The sequence below is a fragment of the Macrobrachium rosenbergii genome, chromosome 55, assembly GCF_040412425.1.
Source record: "Macrobrachium rosenbergii isolate ZJJX-2024 chromosome 55, ASM4041242v1, whole genome shotgun sequence".
Classification (NCBI taxonomy): Eukaryota; Metazoa; Arthropoda; class Malacostraca; order Decapoda; family Palaemonidae; genus Macrobrachium; species Macrobrachium rosenbergii.
The window spans coordinates 6,150,750-6,156,720 of NC_089795.1; the positions used below are offsets into that span (position 1 = coordinate 6,150,750).

Genomic DNA, 5,971 nt, shown 5'->3' on the forward strand with positions numbered 1-5,971 from the left:
GAAAGGCTGCTATAGTTAGTGAGCAGAAGACCAGGAGATTTTGACAGAGTGAAATGTTAGTATATTATTTTATTTTTTTAGATGCAATTTTTGTACTGAAAAAAAATTGCATCGCTGGTGGTGGACTAAAAGAAATTTAATTTTGGTGTATGATTATTAACGTCTTTCATATGTTAAGACATAAGATATGTAAATTGGTTTATTTATATTAATTACTTGTCCTTTATGTAATTACCCTTGACCCACTTTTAAATAGACCCTTCAACCTGTTTCCCGTTGTTATCGGGAAAAATGTTTACTTCGGTAATGACGGAGTTAGCCGAAGCAGTCTGGCAGCGAGTTGTCTCCGACTCGGAAGGCAAACCCTCTCGTAGGAGATTTTAATCTTGACTTCTATCACTAGGACTTGGAAGGATCTGACTTTCTCCTACTTTTAGAAGCCCTATGTACCAGCAATGATCGTTGGGTAGATTAATCCTGGGGAGTGACCTACAATGTTGAACTAGTGCAGTCGTTTTGAAGAAGTTCTACAACGCTCGTCCTCGTCGTGTCAAGAGTCAGAACATAACCTCTTAATGTTGCCAATTGCCGCTCTGGAATTCATTACAGGTAAGGGTCAACTAGAGAGTGGGTCTTAAGTCAAGCCCTTTGTAAATTCCAGCTTGGGGAAGTGATTTCTCAAGTAAGGCCTTGCATGTCTTTAATATATGTAATCATCTATGAGCCAATTTTACGTGTCTTGTGTCTTGGCATATATATTAACATGGTTATTGTCAGCAATTTATCCTTTCGGGAGTGTTAATATTATTCAATTTTGCTAGGATAGCCAATAATCATTTACGTAATTCTGCTTAAATGTGTAGTTTACTGTTAAGCCAGGAATTATAGGCAGTTGTTATGACTTTTAGTTCTGCTTGGTAATATTAATTGATGACCTATCGAAATTTTCAGGTGATTACCGAACTGAATTGAGACACATGTGTTATACCCACTACCTCGCATCAATAGTTGTAATTACTTCAGGACCTCGGGCAGTTAATGAGAGCCTCTAATAGTTTATCAAGTTGCTTATTTTTACTTAAGGGAAGTTCTCTATGTATGATAGTATATTGTTAATATACAGATTAATTATGTTATGTGTTTCCTTGGTGCCTAGAGTTTTTACGTGTATGTTATTGGTGTCTCCTTAAAAAATTTAGTTCATGGCGCCTGAACAGGGACTGTTGCAAGTTAGGTAATTAAGAGTCTCTCAAAATTATGTTGCACTGGTTTAGCTGTAGCTCACTCCCTCGGGGTTTTCTATTAGCAATCATTGTTACTGGGGATTTTTTGTCAAGTAATATATTATCATGTCCAATTTAAAGCTGCTTATTACTCAGAGAAAGGTTATTCGTAAGAAAGTAACGGATGCCTTTAATAAATTGGGGTCCTATGTAAATTTTACTGCATCCCAGAAAGTATCGGAAAAGGGTCTCCTGTTAAGTTACCAGAAGGGCTTGTTAGATTTGGATTTTAAAATTCAAAGTTTAAAGTTCGAGGATAGCGCAGTTACAGAACTCGAATTAGAAGAGGAATGTTTGGTTTGCCTTGATTATTTAGATAAGATAGAGAGATGTTTGCCTTTGCTTGAATTTTCTCCTTCCCGTAGTGTCACGGACACAGCTCTTAGTTTACTAAAGCAGCCAACAGCGCCCCTCCCAAAATTTAGTTGCAAGGAAAATGAGGATCTCTTGCAGTTTTTTGTAGAATTTGAGGCTACTACTGGTGTTTATAAATATCCTGATAGGGATTTGTTACTTTTGCTTAAACAGCAAGTTGAAGGTCGTGCAAAGGTTTTGCTGAATTCTCTTGAAGCAGATAAACAGAGTTACCAAGATGCTAAATCGCTCTTGATTAAAGCTTTTGCTTCGGAAGAAGTTAGGAAGTCTTCCACCGTTAAGAAACTAACAGAGTTGAAACTAAATCTAGGTGATGACCCATTTAATTATGTTTCAAGGCTAAGGAATCTATGTGAGTCTACTAAGGTTTTGCAAATATCCTCTGATGATTTTTGACTTATTTTGCTTGGCTAGGTTTGAATGATGAATTTAGGAAAGAGTTGGTGCAAATTACTAATAAGACTTCTCCTTCAATTGCGGAAATTTTGGATAACTTTTTTGTAGCTTGCGAGAGGTATGAAAACTCGAGAAAATTGTCAATTGTTACGCCTTCAAAGCATTCCTTATCAAACAATAGTAGTACTGAAGATACTGATAGTTTTGCTAGTTTGCCAGTTAAAGTGCATTCTCTTAAGAATAAAGTCCTACCTAGTTGTTCGTTATGTTCAAAGGTCCATGGTAAGGATTTCAATCATTCACTATATAAATGTACTAAATTTCCCACTCCACAGTCTAAAGTAGATAAATTGAAGTATTTTAAAGGTTGTTTGAAATGTGCTAGTTTTTCGCATCCCACTGCTAAATGTAAATTTAGGTTTAAACAAAAATGTTTTAAATGTTTTGGCTGGCATTTTTCCTTTCTGTGTAACAAAGATAATTCACATGATTGTAAGAAAAGTGAAGCTATAACAAGCGCAGAAACAAATAATGGGGTTACAGTGTTCTCAAATTTCGTTAGTGACTCTGTTCTTCCTACTTTCACTTTTGGCATTGTTGGACAAGAGCGCTTGTATAGGGGTATAAAAGACAGTGGGTCTCAAAGCACTTTTGTTTCACAGAAGTTAGCTGATACTTATGACTTCGAAACTATCAAAAATAATGTTAATCTTACAATTCATGGTTTCAATGGTGTTAAAACTTACAGGAGCAAGGTAGTTCAGATTCCTATTACTCTAGGAAATGGTAATTATAATATTCCAGCCATGGTTATTCCTGAAATCAGGATTAAGTTGAATTTACCGATGCTCGGCACGGCAGTGAAGGGATTTTTAGATAAAGGGTTTACATTTGCTGATGTGGGTCTTCATTCAAATATCCGGGAAGTAATGGATATTGAATTTCTGCTTGGTTCAGATGCTGCTTTTTGTATTCCAAGTAAAGACGTCCTGTTTGGAAAGGATACTCTGTCAGTATATGTAGATTCCCCAATTGGCGTTATGCTGGTAGGCAATGTTCAAAGACTGGTCGATAATATACCTTTTTTGCCACGGCCTTCGATGCCTGTCAGTGCTAGTATTCCTAGTCCACCTAGTGTGGAGTCTTTTGAAAGTGTCCACACTCACTCGTTATTTGTTGCAGATTTTATCCTCCTACTCTGGATGATGAGGTTCATGACCTTCACTATAATACTTTGAAAAGTAGTAGTAATTTTTCTGTTTTGAGTGACAAGGGAAAGCTTATGGAGTGTAAATTACAAAAGGCCACAAATGAAATATTGGAGCTTGAATGCCCTAAATTCATTAATTATGACCAAACTATTTATGAGGAAGAAACTGTAGAACTGAATAAGCAGTTAGTTGATTATACTTTTAATAATATATCTAGAGAAGTCGATGGTAGGATTAGAGTTCCCTTACTTTGGAATGGTGAGGTATCGCACTTGCTCTCGAAAAATGAACATTTAGCAGAGGTAATTTTGAAGTCCAATTTTAGGAAGCTTAAAAATGTTAGTTATTTACATTTAATGGATCAGATAGCAGCTGGTATAATAAAACCTATTTATGATCTTGAACAATATAAAGCCCTGCACCCAGATTATGCTTTCCTTCCTCACATGGGAATTTTTAAGCCTGAGAGGGAGACCACTAAGTGTCGGGTGGTCTTTTTATCCAATTTGAGAGAGAATGAGAAAATAAGAAACTAAGCCTCTCTCACAACCAGTGTATGCATCCAGGTCCCACATTAAACCAAAAGCTATCCTCTGCTTTTCTTCATTTAAGGTTCGGTCAGAAATTGCTTACCTATGACTTGAAAAAAAAAGCATTCAATATGCTTTCCTTAAGTGAATCTGATCAGTCAAAATTGCTGTTCCTTTGGTATAAAAATGTTAAAGCTGGGGACTTTTCTGTTGTAGCTTATCGCAATGTAAGGCTGAGTTTTGGGTTGCGTTGTAGCCCGTTTTTGTTAATGCTTTCTTTATATTATATTTTAGTTTTTAAGGAAGAAACGGATAAAGATTTGTCAGAATTAAAACATTTAATGTACACCTTGCTGTATATGGATAATGGTGCAATTACCATGGAAACTGGAGAGTCTTTAGAATGGGCTTATAATGAGCTGCCTCGCATATTTGCTCCGTACAAATTCGAGGTTCAGCAGATGATCACTAATGATAATTCCTTACAAATTAAGATAGATGAAGACATGAAAACTCAGACCCTTGAAACTACAAAGTTGCTTGGTCTTGCATGGGACAGAGTAAGAGATGAAATATTTACAAAGCCTATTTGCCTTGATGGCAAGGCCACTACTAAACGTGCTGTTTTGGGAACAATTGCTTCTCAATTTGACATATATGGCTTTTAACATGCCTGTTTTAAACAGAAGCCGTTTGTTTATGCACAGGCTTCAGTGCAATAAAAACCTAGGCTGGGATGCATTGTTGCCATTAGAGCTTCAACGTGAATGGGGAATATATGTAAACAAGCTAATGCTTCTCCTCCCATTAAGATAAGTAGGTATGTCGGACCCAGGAATGGTACTTATAAGCATGGCTTATACTGATGCTAGTCATGACTTATATGGTACAGTAATTTTTTTTGCAGCACGTTGAATCTGGTAAGGTGAGTTTTGTTCAAGCTAAGAACCGTATGGTTAACACTCAGCTGAAGAATAAGTCCATTCCTTCATTAGAGTTAAATGCCATTGTTTTGGGTGTCAAAACTCTCGTGGAACTACAGAGAGATATCTCTGGACCTTCTTGTCTGAAACCTGTTAACATAGTAGAAATTATTCTCTATGCTGATTCTCTTTGTGCCCTGCACTGGCTTAATTCTTCCTCCCAGAAATTGGATAAAATGCAAAAGTGTTCAACTTTTTTGTAATGAATAGAATTGGTAATATTCAAAAGTTGTGTCAACGATTTCCAATAAGATTTTGTTTCATTTCAGGAAAAGTGAATCCGGCCGACTGTGTTACTAGATGCCTCTCACATAAGCAGTTGTATAAAACTAATTTTCTCGTCGGTCCGGGTAGGAAGTTGGATGACCTCCCTGGTGGGGAACAGGACATGACTTTTATTATTCCAAATCCTATGACAGTCACAGACTCCGGGTACCGCTCCAGTTTGAATGCACCTGTAGGGGCAGAACTTTCTCAAACAACGTTTTCTTCTCTAACAGGTTCTCCTGAATATGTCATTGATCCCTGCAATTATTCCAGCTTTCGTAAGTTGATTCTGATTTCTCGCATAATACTAGTCGGCATAAGAAACTGGAAGTCAAAGGCAGGTATATGTTCTCAAACCTCATCTGACACTAACCCTAATCTCTTTGCAGAAGCTAGTAAGAGAGTTATTATAACAGAGCAAAGGAGGTGTTTTCCAGAGATCTTTGCTTACTTTCAGAATAAGAATAGTTTTAATCTGAAGGCCATTCCTAACCTCATTACTCAGCTTAATATATTCATGGATGATGATGGTATTCTTAGGTTAAAAGCAAATTTAAGAAATGGTTTAGCAATAATAATGGTTTTCCTATTCTCCTGCCGAGAGATAGTGTTCTGACGAAGCTAATTATTCTGGATGTTCATTTCAATCTGTTTCATTCAGGATGTTATTCAGTTCTAGCGGAAATACGCAAACAATTTCATATCCCTAGGCATTTTTCGACAATCAAAAGCATTAAAACAATGTGTTCATTGTAGGCGTTTTAATAATAGAACTTTCAAATTAAGTCAGAATTCATATAGGGATTTCAGGTCTAATCTACCATCCAAGCCATTTGCAAATGTTTTCATAGATCATATGGGTCCTTTCCATGTTAGGAAGAATAATGAAACTCAAAAGTGTGGTTACTATGCATTGCATGTACTTG

General features: G+C 36.6%; 1 long non-coding RNA gene across 1 annotated transcript; it reads left to right on the top strand.

The window, feature by feature from the left end:
- The first annotated feature begins 358 nt into the window (after window positions 1–358).
- Window positions 359–1,204, top strand: LOC136835205 (uncharacterized). The gene is made up of 2 exons (XR_010852022.1): window positions 359–609; window positions 952–1,204. It is a non-coding gene; the product is annotated as an uncharacterized lncRNA (long non-coding RNA).
- Window positions 1,205–5,971: the final 4,767 nt, after the last annotated feature.